A 15,000-nucleotide genomic window follows, 5' to 3' on the forward strand; every position below is an offset into this window, starting at 1 on the left:
GTGCAAAAATGACCCAAAAAAGGTTAAACAAAAACGCTGTAAATCGGCGAGTTACTGCTACACGTTCCAATGGGACTGGTTTGGGAGTAGACAGTAATACAAGCTAAGAACGCAGTAACTCCTGCAGTAACTCCATTTTGTGCCAGTAATACCAGCCAAGAACGCAGTAACTCTGTTTTTTGTGGCAAAAAGACACATAAATGTTGTTTTTTGGGGGGTTTTTTTGTGTGCATTAAATTTCTATCCTAAACAAGCATTACCAGGAAGTGTCACCACCAGGCTTGTACGAAATTCCGAATGGAAAGAATTTCAATTCAAAATAATGCCATAATACGAACACTAGGTGGTGCCATTACCTTGAATTTCTTTGAATTTAATCTACACCACCCATTGAAAGTACATACAACACCACCACCTAGTGTTCGTATTATGGCATTACTTTGAATTTAAATTCTTTCCATTCGGAATTTCGTACAAGCCTGGTCACCACCAATTTACCGACAACACAGTTATCGCGCCATATGGAAAACTTTGAAGCCTTTTTTCTCAGTTTGCCGTTTTCAGAGTTACTGCGTTCTAAGATTGTAGGGCAGTATAGATCACCAGTGTGCCATCCACTCATCATGACCCGTTATACAAACAATCTAGAATCAATCTACTATCTAACATCGACAATCTAGAATCTACTACAATCTAATATCCACTATCTAAAAGCTAATACAATCTAGAATCTACTGCAATCTAGAATCTCCTGCAATCTAGAAACTACTGCAATCTAATATATACTGCAATCTTATATCTACTGTAATCTTTAAGATCTTATATCTACAATTCACTTTCTGACCACTTTGCCACTGTGAGCACTCCCCAGTCTAAATATAGGCTTAAAGTGGAGGGAAAATCCTGAGTATAGGCCTAAAGTGGAGGGGGGTGTCTGAATCCTGATTTAATTTGTTTATAGTATTTATATTTATTTATATATATATATTTGGTAACACTTTATTTTAGGGATACATCTATTAGCACTAATACATACAATGTGCCTGTATAAGTAACTTGTAAGGCATGTACAAAGCAAAATCAGCATGTATTCGCAAAATGTCTTGTTCATGCACAATAAGGGATTTATTACCAATTTAACCTTAGTAAGGACCTAGTAGGCCTTAGCGTTTGCTTAGTACATGCCTTACAAGGTACGTATGCAGGCATTAACATTGTATGCATTAGTGCTAATAGATGTATCCCTAAAATAAAGTGTTACCAAACTCTCTTTTTTCTATTCCAGAAATCTAACAATTGCACAGATTTTATATATTTTTTTGAAGCGTAGCTGACAAATAACAAGAGCAGCAGGTAGAGTATCCTAGCAGCCTGTTTAACCCACCTGACATGCGGCTCAGAGCGGAAATTGGCATTCATGTTGCATAATCTTATATTATGGAAAACAAACGAGACCTGTCCACCTCTTGCAATAGAAAATGTGGAAAAAACTTTTCATTACATGAAAAACAGCCTTAACCCTCTACTGCATGAATTATTAGAATTACAGTAGAAAATGTAAAAAGAAAATAGAAACCTCCTGAACCTCTTGATTTAAGGAATATGATTTAGAAATGCAAAAATATACCAGGTTAAGAATGTGAGGAATTTCAAAACACTTGCAATATGTAAATAAGCAATATAAAGTATTTAAAATAGTTACAACTTTTACAAAACAAACTACATCATTGATTTTTTTAAAAAGTACAATTACGTAGGGGATTGTACAACAATAACGGCTTTCAGAAAATAGTTATCATTCATTAAATAAATAGCTATGCTTGACAAACAATATAAAGCATACTTGTACAAAATGACCTGACATAGATTTTTTAAAAATGTATAATGTAAGGTACAAAAAATAAATATGCATGACAAACAAAACATAGCATTCTAAAATGTTAAATATTTGTAACAGGTATACACAGACCACGCAGAAGAGAGGTGTGTTGAGTTCAGACTGTGGGTCTTTCTCAAATGCTAGGCCAGTGTCCTTCCAAGTGTATCAGCCTAATTAGTCACGCCCAGTGATTGGATACTTTTTGGTGAACTCTACAGAATATCCAATCACTGGGTGTGACTAATAAAGGGTATCCAATCACTGCGCGTGACTAATTAGGCTGATACACTTGGAAGGACACTGGCCTAGCATTTGAGAAAGACCCTGTGTCTTCAGCCTCCTCCACGTCATCGTTGCCACCTTCATCTCCAATGTCCTGCATTTCCATCTCCTGACCACCAGGGGTCAGCGCTCCTCCACTTCATCGTAGACGTCATCTCCAATGTCCTGCATTTCTATCTCCTGACCACCAGGGGTCAGCGCTCCTCCTCTGCTCCTCAACTTGAGCCAGATCACAGCCCAGCAGTGGACAGTAGGCTCTTTAGAACGGAGTGTTCACCCCAAACGGATCCCTGCACACAAGGCGGATGCTCCCTTCCTGACATGACAAAGATATTCCAATGATCGCTTCTTTATAACTCTCCATGTGTACAGCCCTGCTGTCCTCTGCTGTGTGTCCAGAGACGTGCTGGAGGTGAACTCAGAGAGTCACTCTGCCCATCAGATCCTCAGGCATACGCACGTCATTTACACTAAAGTGAGGGGCGACTTCTTCGCACAGAGACTCAGTAATCAGCATCTGTGGCTGATGCCCTTTCTGAAATGACTGAAACCACCAAAACCACTGGGCCACTGAAACCACTGGGCCACTGAAACCACTGAGCCACGTCCACAGTCTCGTTTACCTGCGCATCCATAAAGACGCTTTCATCATGACAAAACATAACTTTCACAGGGGAGAGTTCAAGGCAAACTGAAAGAATGATTTCTGGTATATACAGGTATATTTTAGAATGTTCGCAACTGTAGTCCCGACTCCGCAGCATGTTGGCGGGACACAGTGGGAATGACCAGGGCCGGATTAAGGTGACTGTAGCCCCTAGGCTACAGATTGCTATGGGGCCCCCCAGAGGGCAAATTTCCTTATACATTTACATAGACCGTGTCATAACTGCTAGCTAGGAATTAAGGATAACATCTACATCTACCAACTCTACTCAACATCACAGATTAATCTTTCAATATTGTATCTTGTCACAATCTTGGATTTTTTTTAAACTTTTGGCCAATCAGGGGGCCCCTGGTAGGTGGGGGCCCCTAGGCAGCAGCCATATCTAGCCTCTGCATTATAGTCTAGTCGTGATTTCATGAACCCAGAAATGTTGAGTACCCTAATATTTTATTGCAGAAATGTCATCTATAGGTCAAATGAAGGGGATTTAGCTTGGTTGCCCAAAGTTGCACTTTGGGCAATTTGCATAATTAGCATAAATATATTGTTAAGGTAAGGACTACTACTGGTGAATAGGCTTGAAAAATTAAATCGTAGATATCACCTTGAAACTTTCTCAGTTGATTACTGACGATAAGAGAAGAAAAAAAAATTATTGGATGTTTTTTGTATTTTGATGTTTAGATATGTAAATGAGGGCATGCATCATTAATTACGGTATGCACTAATTTGCATACACACGAAATCAGCTTCTCATGGTAAAACCAGACTGAAAATTATTTTTCTGTGGGTAAAATTTGTATATTTCAGGGTTGAATTGGTGAAAACCCTCTGAGGAACCTGATCAAGAAGATGTTTTGACATGGATAGATTATCGTGGAGTCTGTTAAGGGTTTTACCATTACGGAAGTGACAAAAACACCAGACTTTGCATGGTGTTTCTTTAGGGTATATGTAGTAATTCTAGCCTAGGAGCCCTCTGAAAAAAACTTTCTAACATGTCATATGAGTGAGTCTGTGTCTGCTTGACAGCAAATGTAACATTGTGAACAAGTTGAGAAGATTCATACTTCGCCTGTATTAAAATGAATATTTCCCACACTAAAACTAAGGTGAGAATAGACTGCTGCGAATGCTCACTCAGCAGCATACTGAATGCGGAGCTGTGCAACAAGGTGTCCAAGGTAGCAGCTTCTCCATCTTCTAATTTCCATAACACTATATAGGAAAATGATACAAAGAGGAAAATAACAGTCACAGTCAGTACATCCTGTATACGATTTTCATATCATGCACAAACAGCAGGCAGTGCCTTGACATACAGTCGAGATTACAGCTAATGCCCCCATAGGCCTACAGTAGAGAGCAATGCTCCCATCGGCCTACAGTAGAGGCTAATGCTAATGCTCCCATAGGCCTACAGCAGAGGGTATAGCTAATGCTCCCATAGGCCTACAGTAGAGGCTAATGCTCCCATAGGCCTACAGTAGAGGCTAATGCTAATGTTCCCATAGGCCTACAGTAGAGGGTATAGCTAATGCTCCCATAGGCCTACAGTAGAGGCTAATGCTCCCATAGGCCTACAGTGGAGGCTAATGCTCCCATAGGCCTACAGTAGAGAACAATGCTCCCATAGGCCTACAGTAGAGGCTAATGCTAATGCTCCCATAAGCCTACAGTAGAGGCTAATGCTAATGCTCCCATAGGCCTACAGTAGAGGATAATGCTAATGTTCCCATAGGCCTACAGTAGAGGCTAATGCTCCCATAGGCCTACAGTAGAGGCTAATGCTCCCATAGGCCTACAGTAGAAGCTAATGCTCCCATAGGCCTACAGTAGAGGCTAATGCTAATGCTCCCATAGGCCTACAGTAGAGGCTAATGCTAATTTTATTTATTTATTTGTACATGGGGAATGCCTCTTGAGATGCAACATCTCATTTTCAGTAGGGTCCCCTTGAAACTGGACAATATAGACAGTACAAGACAAAACATTACATCGTACAAGACAACACACATTCACACACTCATTCAAACAGCAGCCTCTTCGTTCCCCCACCTCTACAACCCCCAAAGCAGTATGTTCTTGGTTAGTGGGACAGGCAGTAAGTACAAGGCATACAGTCAGAGGCATAGGTATTTAAAACAAATAAACATAGTTGCAAAACAAAACAGTAAAACAGAGACACTAACAAGAACTCCTGAGAGGCATCGAAGAATTATACTACCCCAAGCTTCATGTTACCACAGACAAAGCTGAAGCATTACTTCTTAGTAAAAAAATAAAATAATAATAATAATAATAATAATAATAATAATAATAATAATAATAATTAGATAATGATAACATATTAGTTAAAGCATTTACAAGTGTTGCTTTGGTTCAAGTACATTGATAGAGATGTCCTAAATTGCCACAGAGATGTGGCTGATCTTACGGATCCAGGTAGGTTATTCCAATCACTGGGTGCTTTATACTTAAAAGAGCGTTTACCGCTTTCTTTGGAGATGTGCGGCACAGTGAGAGAAAGATGTTCAGTGTGTCTTAGCCTGATGTTAGTTTGATATGGTATCAAATACTGTTTTAGGTAGTGTGGGTAGTTAAGGTGTAGGCATTTAAAAATGATCTGAAACCAGTGAAACTGCATCCTGACTTTAGGGGATGAAATACCTAGTGAGTCGTATAAGATGCAGTGATGTGTTTTGAAAGGGCACCTTAGCACAAATCTACAGATGTTGTTGTAAGCAACTAACAGTGGCTTGAGATTGGTGTCAATGGTATTCTGATATACTACAGTATATCACGAAAGTGAATACACCCCTCACAGTTTTGCAGATGTTTGAGTATATCTTTTCATAGGAAAGCATTACAGAAATGTAACTTTGACACAATGATTAGTGACCTTTTAACAACATATTTAACCGCTTAAATTTCTTGTTTTCTCAGAAAAAAACAAAATACAGCCATTAATGTTTGAACATGTACTCACAAAAGTGAGTACACCCCAGATTAAAATCCGGTAGAGAAGGGGCTATGTTGGCTCGAATCGTCTCGAAATGAAACGAAATGAAAAGGGATGACAAGGGAGGTCATCAGTGTGCGTTTCAACCTTTCTTTGCATTGAACTTTTACATTTTGAGTCTGCATCTGGCTTAAATAGATTGGTGTGAGATTTGAATGCAATCCTATGGAGAATATCATGATCTGCTTCAGTAGTCACAGTGCATGTTGACATGTATGTTTCTTTTAGGTGTATTTCAGATTGCCAATGTTGACAGCATTCATGCATCCCCAAACCATGTCAGTCCCACTACCATGCTTGGCTTATGAGAGGATACACCTTTTTTTTACAACTCACTTGTTTACCACCACACATGCTTGACACCATCTAAAGCAAATTTGTTTATCTTGGTCTCAAGAGAGATGAACAGATCAAGGATATGGATCACTGGAACCATGTTGTGTGATCTGAAGAGACCAAGATAAACAAATTTGCTTTAGATGGTGTCAAGCATGTGTGGTGGTAAACAAGTGAGTTTTACAAAAAAGGTGTATCCTCTCATAAGCCAAGCATGGTAGTGGGACTGACATGGTTTGGGGATGCATGAATGCTGTCAACATTGGCAATCTGAAATACACTTAAAAGAAACATACATGTCAACATGCACTGTGACTACTGAAGCAGATCATGATATTCTCCATAGGATTGCATTCAAATCTCACACCAATCTATTTAAGCCAGATGCAGACTCAAAATGTAAAAGTTCAATGCAAAGAAAGGTTGAAACGCACACTGATGACCTCCCTTGTCATCCCTTTTCATTTCGTTTCATTTCGAGACGATTTGAGCCAACATAGCCCCTTCTCTACCGGATTTTAATCAGGGGTGTACTCACTTTTGTGAGTGCATGTTCAAACATTAATGGCTGTATTTTGTTTTTTTCTGAGTGAACAAGAAATTTAAGCGGTTAAATATGTTGTTAAAAGGTCACTAATCATTGTGTCAAAGTTACATTTCTGTAATGCTTTCCTATGAAAAGATATACTCAAAAATCTGCAAAACTGTGAGGGGTGTATTCACTTTTGTGATATACTCTACATCAGCATAGTCGATAATTGGAAATAAAAGTTGTTTCATAATTCTTGTTCTGATCTGTGTTGTGAAGCAGTTACTAGAGCGATACAGCATCCTAAGATTACAATTAAGTTTTTTCACTACAGAATCTATGTGAGATTTGAAAGAGAGTTGGGAGTCAAGTCGTACACCAAGATATTTATACTCATCAACTTCACCTAGTGGGGTACCATCGATAAAGTTCACAGCCAGTTTTGATGTACTCCTTGTAGCTGATCTAGTTGGAAAAAGCATACCGAAAGACTTACTTTTGTTGAGCAACAGGTCATTACATTGGAACCACTCTTGAATTCTGGTGAAATCTGCTTGAAGATCATTCTGAATCTTAAATAAGTCAGTATTAGAGTTGTATATAACTGTATCATCAGCATATAGGTGTATTGAACAATCTAGGCAGGCTGTTGGGAGATCATTGATAAAAATTGAAAATAATAGAGGGCCAAGCGATGATCCCTGAGGAACGCCTTTATCAATGACCGAGTACTGAGAAAGACTACCCTGAAAAAGCACACATTGTTGTCTGAAATGTAAGTAAGAGTTAAACCATAGAAGTGCCTGTTTAGAGAGACCTATCGAATGCAGTTTATCTAGAAGGATATAATGGTTTACAAGGTCAAAGGCTTTAGATAAGTCTACAAAGATTGCACCAGTAGACTTGCCTGCATCCAGAGATGAATAGATATCATTAGAGAACTTTAGTAGAGCTGTTGTTGTAGAATGTTTCGGTCGGAAACCTGATTGATAATGAGATAAGATAGATGATGAATTAATATAGTTGTAAAGTTGGTTAAATATAATTTTTTCAAAAACTTTCACTACACTACTAATTATGGAGATGGGCCTATAGTTGTTGATATCTGATGGGTCACCACCTTTCAGAATTGGAGTAACTCTAGCTCGCTTCCACTTCACTGGAACCTCACCTGTGGTTAGTGATAAGTTAAATAAGTCTGTAAGTGGATATGACAATACTTCTGAGGCTAATGCTCCCATAGGCCTACAGTAGAGGCTAATGCTAATGCTCCCATAGGCCTACAGTAGAGGCTAATGCTCCCATAGGCCTACAATAGAGGCTAATGCTCCCATAGGCCTACAGTAGAGGCTAATGCTCCCATAGGCCTACAGTAGAGAACAATGTTCCCATAGGCCTACAGTAGAGGCTAATGCTAATGCTCCCATAGGCCTACAGTAGAGGCTAATGCTCCCATAGGTGCCTCACTTGGATTGTTTGTTTTGGTGTGGTTATTTTGGGGTACTTCAGTTATTCAATTTATTCAATAATTTGTTCAAGGATATTGTTTTGCTATCCTTTTCCTGCCAACCTGCTGCAGTCCACCCTGCATGCCCTCGTGGCACCCCAGGGGTCCCTGGACCCCACTTTGAGAACTACTGATCTAATGAGCCTATTTATGATCTATCTATCTATCTATCTCTCTATCTATCTATCTATCTATCTATCTATCTATCTATCTATCTATCTATCTATCTATCTATCTATCTATCAAAACCAATTACAACGCAGAGATTTGTTTTGAATCAAAGCCGGCGGGGTTTTGAAGGAGTGACGACGAAGCTTGCAACAGATCGCGGATTGGTCAGAGCGCTGGCACGGTTTGAAAAACAGGTTGTTCTCATCAGCAATCGTCCGAGGTATCGTTCATCGGGGCCAGACTAAATTACTCCGGCCTCACATTTAGGCTGGTTTATCAGGCTAGATTTCTGTGGTATATAGGGCACACTTCAACAGATTAGGGAACAATATGTGATGTAAATAAAATTGTAAATAAACAACATTAGTAAACAATATACGGGAATTCATCATGAAACTCGCATCTTGGCCCCACCGAACGGAATGCTACTCGCCTATTACCACGGTGACCCGGGTTGGAGTCCGTCCTGGGTCCTTTGCCGTCCCCTCCCCCGTCTCTCTCCTCATTCGCTTCCTGTCTACCTCTCCTGCTGTCATATCTTCAATAAAGTCAGAAAGACTTTAAAAAAAGAAACTCGCATCTTAAAAACGTGTCAAAAACCCCCACAGCATATCTCATCTTACCATCTGAGGAGAAGTGGAAACCGACAACTCCCTACCTGCTACACACACACACACACACACACACACACACACACACACACACACACACACACACACACACACACACACACACACACACACACACACACACACACACAGTCGAAACCGCCAACTCCCTACATGCTACGACAACATCTCCATATCACACACACACACACACACACACACACACACACACACACACACACACACACACACACACACACACACACACACACACACACACACACACACACACACACACACACAGTCGAAACCGGCAACTTCCTATCCACTACGTCTTTATCTTCATGACGCACTCACACGCACACACGCGAACACACACACGCACATACACGTAAAGGGACACTTGTCTCTGCGTTGCGTTGAAGAATGACACTTGACCTCTGTAAATGGTGTGCAGGCGTGTGTGTGTGTGTGTGTGTGTGTGTGTGTGTGTGTGTGTGTGTGTGTGTGTGTGTGTGTGTGTGTGTGTGTGTGTGTGTGTGTGTGTGTGTGTGTGTGTGTGTGTGTGTGTGTGTGTGTGTGTGTGTGGTGTAGTAGGCCCATACTGAGCTGAGCTCACATTGATTCAATATTGAGATTATAATGTCTGCAAAAGAGCTCTCAACCTCAAGACTTGATAACTAGATAACGTGTGTGTGTGTGCGTACCAGGGATGAAATAAGCACCCGTCCACCTGCCAATGACAGGTGAATTTGGACTTTGGCAGGTGAAATATGTCAATCCACCCGTCACCTTAACGGGTGAAATTTTTCTACAGGCGTGCAGATTAATGCTAAATTATACGCAGCATCCAACATCAAAGGTTTAGGCAATTGGTAATGACAAGAGTTATTGACATCACAATAACAGGATTTATGGCCTCCGAAACAAAAGTATTGATCAGAAAATAATCTTACTTGGCATTACAATGTTTGGTACTGGTACTGAACTGTTAAAAACGGTGACTTGCAAAAATTGTGAGTGACTGGTGAATTTTAGAATCTACCAGCCACAGTGACTAGTGGGGAAAATGATTAAGTTCCATCCCTGTTGTGTGTGTGTGCTCCCTATCTGATACGTCTAAGTAATCCTCCATTTCACACACACACAGAGACACAGAGACACACACACAGGCATGCAGATGTCATAGGCGTGCACAGATATGGACTAGGTGATGTACGGAATAGCGGCCGACGAGGTGTCCCGATATCAAGGGAAATAATGGACGAGGCGGAGCGTTCTAAACAGCCCAACAGCGCAGCCGAAGGGCTGTTCGCTTCGCCAAGTCCATTTTCCCTTGATATCGGGACACCTCGAAGGCCACTATTCCGCTTATCACCCGGTTACCAGCATTTAAGTATTAATTTATTAATATGTTGATCTAAGGCTTCGTGAGAAAGTAGATTCACCACTGCGCTTGGTACGTTGCTATGGGCACCACTTCCTAATCTAGTGAGACGCACCTCTATCGGAGGCATGTAAGGACGCGCGCAGAATGTTGGGGTGACTTGACAACCAAATGCGATAGAATTAGTAACGGGGTCTTGACTAGACAACCAGATGCGATAGAACTAGTAACGGCACTTCGCCAAAAAGTTAAAAAAGAAGCAACTTGGACGCCCGCACGCCCGCATGACATCATAGGTGCCCTGCTACCGGGGAATAAAGGACACCTGCTCAGCCAATCAGAAGACGTTCCGTCTGCTCACTGGGTGATAGTAGGTGACCTTCAGGAGTGGTAGTCCTTAGTAGCCAGTGACCTTCAGTAGTGGTAACTTTCACACCACGAGATGGCAGTGGCTGTAGTCATTTGGGGACTTTGAGATGGCGGTGGCTGTAGTCATTTGACGACTTTTGTGCTTTGTGTCTCACTGTGCGGCCAGTGACCTTCAGTAGTGGTAGTCCTTAGTAGCCAGTGACCTTCAGGAGTGATAGTCCTTAGTAGCAAGCAGGGCTTTGAACCGGTTCAAGGAACGAAAACGAAAACCAGAAACTTTTTGTATTTTACAAGGAACAGAAACGAAACCGGAAACGTTATCATTTTTTATGTTCTGGAACAGGAACACTTATTTAAAAATAATGGTAACCGGTTAATACCGGTTAATAATGCACCATCACCCCATCCCCCGAAGTACGTAACCTGGGTGTCATCTTGGATTCATCACTTTCACTTCACTCCCACATCAAAAAAGTCACCAAATCGGCATTCTATCATCTCCGAAACATCTCCAGACTCCGGCCTTCACTCTCCAAGACAGTTACGGAGACGCTCACTCACTCCTTCATCTCCTCCCGTCTGGACTATTGCAATGCCATCCTGCTTGGTCTACCCAACAAGGCCCTAGACAGACTGCAATATGTCCAGAACTCTGCTGCCAGGATCATAACAGGCACTAGACCCTGGCAGCACATCACCCCAACACTCAAGCAGCTTCACTGGCTCCCCATCAAGTCACGGATTACCTACAAAGTCCTCCTCCTAACCTTCAAGTCCCTCCATGGTCTGGCACCCCACTACCTCAGTGACCTCCTTCACCCCTATGACCCCTCAAGATCCCTGCGGTCCTCTTCCAAGGGCCAGCTGATCGTCCCTCGTGCCAGGCTCAAGGCCACCAGTGACAGAGCCTTCCATGTTGCTGCTCCCATTCTTTGGAACAAGCTGCCGATCACATCCAGAATGCCCCTTCACTGGCCATGTTTAAGCAACACCTTAAGACACATCTCTTCCTGGAGGTTTATGGCTGCTAGTTCCACAAGCACTTTCACGCATTCACACACATGCTCACACACTGACGCGCACACACACTCACACTCTCCAACACAACACTCTGTGAAGCGTCCTTGGGTGTTTTGAAAGGCGCTATATAAAACGAAAGTATTATTATTATTATTATTATTAATACCGTTCCTCAAACAAAACAAAAAAAGTAATGATTTTCCTGTGCACGTTATCAATGACGGCTGAGGTTCACGTCCTGTGTGACATCAGACATTCTCTGACTGAATGGAGAGAGGGATTACAAAGTCTCCACTCCACATCTTAAATAAGAGAAACCACTATCATACAAAAGGGGCGAGTTTCCATTGCATCACTGTTAGACATTGCAGAGAATCGCGTTTAAAGCGCACCGAGAATTTTCTTCCTGACAGGAACGAAATTAACCGTTCCGGGAACAGGATTTTTTTGTTCTAACCCGTTCGGGAACGTCAATTTGTTGGTGGAACTCATAACCGGAAACGTTATAATTCCGCTTCTGTTCGGAACGGACCATTTGGAAAAAAATAATGGTTCAAAGCCCTGAGTAGCCAGTGACCTTCAGGAGTGGTAGCCCTGAGTAGCAAGTGACCTTCAGGAGTGGTAGCCCTGAGTAGCAAGTGACCTTCAGGAGTGGTAGCCCTTAGCATCCTTCAGGAGTGGTAGCCCGTAGTAGGCAGTGACCTTCAGGAGTGGTAGCCCTGAGTAGCAAGTGACCTTCAAGAGTGGTAGCCCTTAGTATCCCTTAGTATCCTTCAGGAGTGGTAGCCCTGAGTAGCCAGTGACCTTCAGTAGTGGTAGTCCTTAGTAGCCAGTGACCTTCAGGAGTGATAGTCCTTAGTAGCCTTCAGGAGTGGTAGCCCTGAGTAGGCAGTGACCTTCAGGAGTGGTAGCCCTGAGTAGCAAGTGACCTTCAGGAGTGGTAGCCCTGAGTAGCCAGTGACCTTCAGGAGTGGTAGCCCTTAGTAGGCAGTGACCTTCAGGAGTGGTAGTCCTTAGTAGGCAGTGACCTTCAGGAGTGGTAGCCCTGAGTAGGCAGTGACCTTCAGGAGTGGTAGTCCTTAGTAGGCAGTGACCTTCAGGAGTGGTAGTCCTTAGTAGGCAGTGACCGCTCATCTTTGTTTACCATGACGTCAGCAGACAAGCAGACTGATACACAGAAGTGTAACATCCACCCTTTCGAACACACACACACACACACACACACACACACACACACACACACACACACACACACACACTTACGCGCCCGCATGACACACGCACATACACACACTCTCTCTCTCTCTCTCTCTCTCTCTCTCTCTCTCTCTCTCTCTCTCTCTCTCTCTCTCTCTCTCACACACACACACACACACACACACACACACACACACGCACAGATACACACGCGGACACACGCACACATATATATCAACACCTCTTCTCAACTCTCATCACCACCTACTTAATCACAGAGCTCATTCAAGACATGCACACACTCACACAGATGCGCGCACAAACACACACACACAGCTAAGTGGTAATGTAATGTAGTGTGTGTGTGCGCGTGTGAGTTCATGCATATTTGGCAAATGAAGCTAAAGCTGTTAGCAGGGTTGTATGCACATCCTCTTTAAATTAGTAATTTAGTGAAAGTGAAAAAGTGAAAGTGAAAGCCCATTGGGAAACTCCAACTCCCATTGTCATTGTGACACTGCACTCCACAGCACACAAGTGCACACTGCACACTGCACACAACGAAATTGCATTTATGCCTCACCCGTGCAAGGGGGCAGCCCTCAGTGGCGCCCCATGGGGAGCAGTGCGGTGGAACGGTACCATGCTCAGGGTACCTCAGTCATGAAGGAGGATGGGGGAGAGCACTGGTTGATTACTCCCCCCATCAACCTGGCGGGTCGGGAGTCGAACCGGCAACCTCTGGGATGCAAGTCTGACGCCCTAACCGCTCACCCATGACTGCCATTACTGAATTTAGGGGAGGAAATAGTAATTTAGAGAAACTAAGATGTGTTTTGGTTGTGTGTTTATGCGTATGTGTGTTGCTGTGATGTGAAAGGGTTAAGTCTAGAGCTTGGTTGTGTGTATGCCTGCATGCATGTGTGCTTGTGACTCTACATGCGTATGTGTGTTGCAGTGGAGTGAAAGGGTTAAGTTTAGTAGAGTTTGGCTGTGTGTGTGTGCGCTTGAGTGTGTGTGTGTGTGTGTGTGTGTGTGTGTGTGTGTGTGTGTGTGTGTGTGTGTGTGTGTGAGGGTCTTACCCACACGATGCCTTATCAGCACTATTCATCTTTCAGGTGAATTTCAGAGCTGCCAAATGTCAAGAAAACAGGACATGGCTTAACCACAAATAACTTTCTACACACACACACACACACACACACACACACACACACACACACACACACACACACACACACACACACACACACACACACACACACACACACACCGCTAAGGAGACAACCCACTCACATCAATTAGCTTTAACCACAAATAACTTTCCACACACACACACACTTTCCACACGCTTGTACACTCTCACGCACAAAACAAGTTTCCCTCTAATATGCTGTTTGGATGTGTGTTGTTTATGGCATTGCTGTGCCATCGCTTTGATACGTGTCTGCAACAAGATTTATTTCCATTCAGTCATACATTATTGTATTTTCACCCAAGATCTTGTATTGATGATGATGATGATGATGATGGTGATGGTGGTGATGAGGAAGATGATGGTGATGATGATGATGATGATGATGATGATGATGGTGATGATGATGATGATGATGATGATGATGGTGATGATGATGGTGATGGTGATGGTGATGATGATGATGATGGTGATGATGATGATGATGATGATGGTGGAGTCTGAATGCAAGGCCTTCTGCAGCACTTCCCAAAGATTCTCAATGGGGGTGATGGTCTGTGATTCTCAATGGGGGTGATGGTCTGTGATTCTCAATGGGGGTGATGGTCTGTGATTCTCAATGGGGGTGATGGTCTGTGATTCTCAATGGGGGTGATGGTCTGTGATTCTCAATGGGGGTGATGGTCTAGCCTCTGTGATGATGCTCTCTCTCTCTCTCTCTCTCTCTCTCTCTCTCTCTCTCTCTCTCTCTCTCTCTCTCTCTCTCTCTCTCTCTCTCTCTCTCTCTCTCTCTCTCCTGTTCTCTAAATTTCTTTTCTTCCCCTTCTC

The sequence above is a fragment of the Engraulis encrasicolus genome, chromosome 2 (assembly GCF_034702125.1).
Source record: "Engraulis encrasicolus isolate BLACKSEA-1 chromosome 2, IST_EnEncr_1.0, whole genome shotgun sequence".
Taxonomy (NCBI): domain Eukaryota; kingdom Metazoa; phylum Chordata; class Actinopteri; order Clupeiformes; family Engraulidae; genus Engraulis; species Engraulis encrasicolus.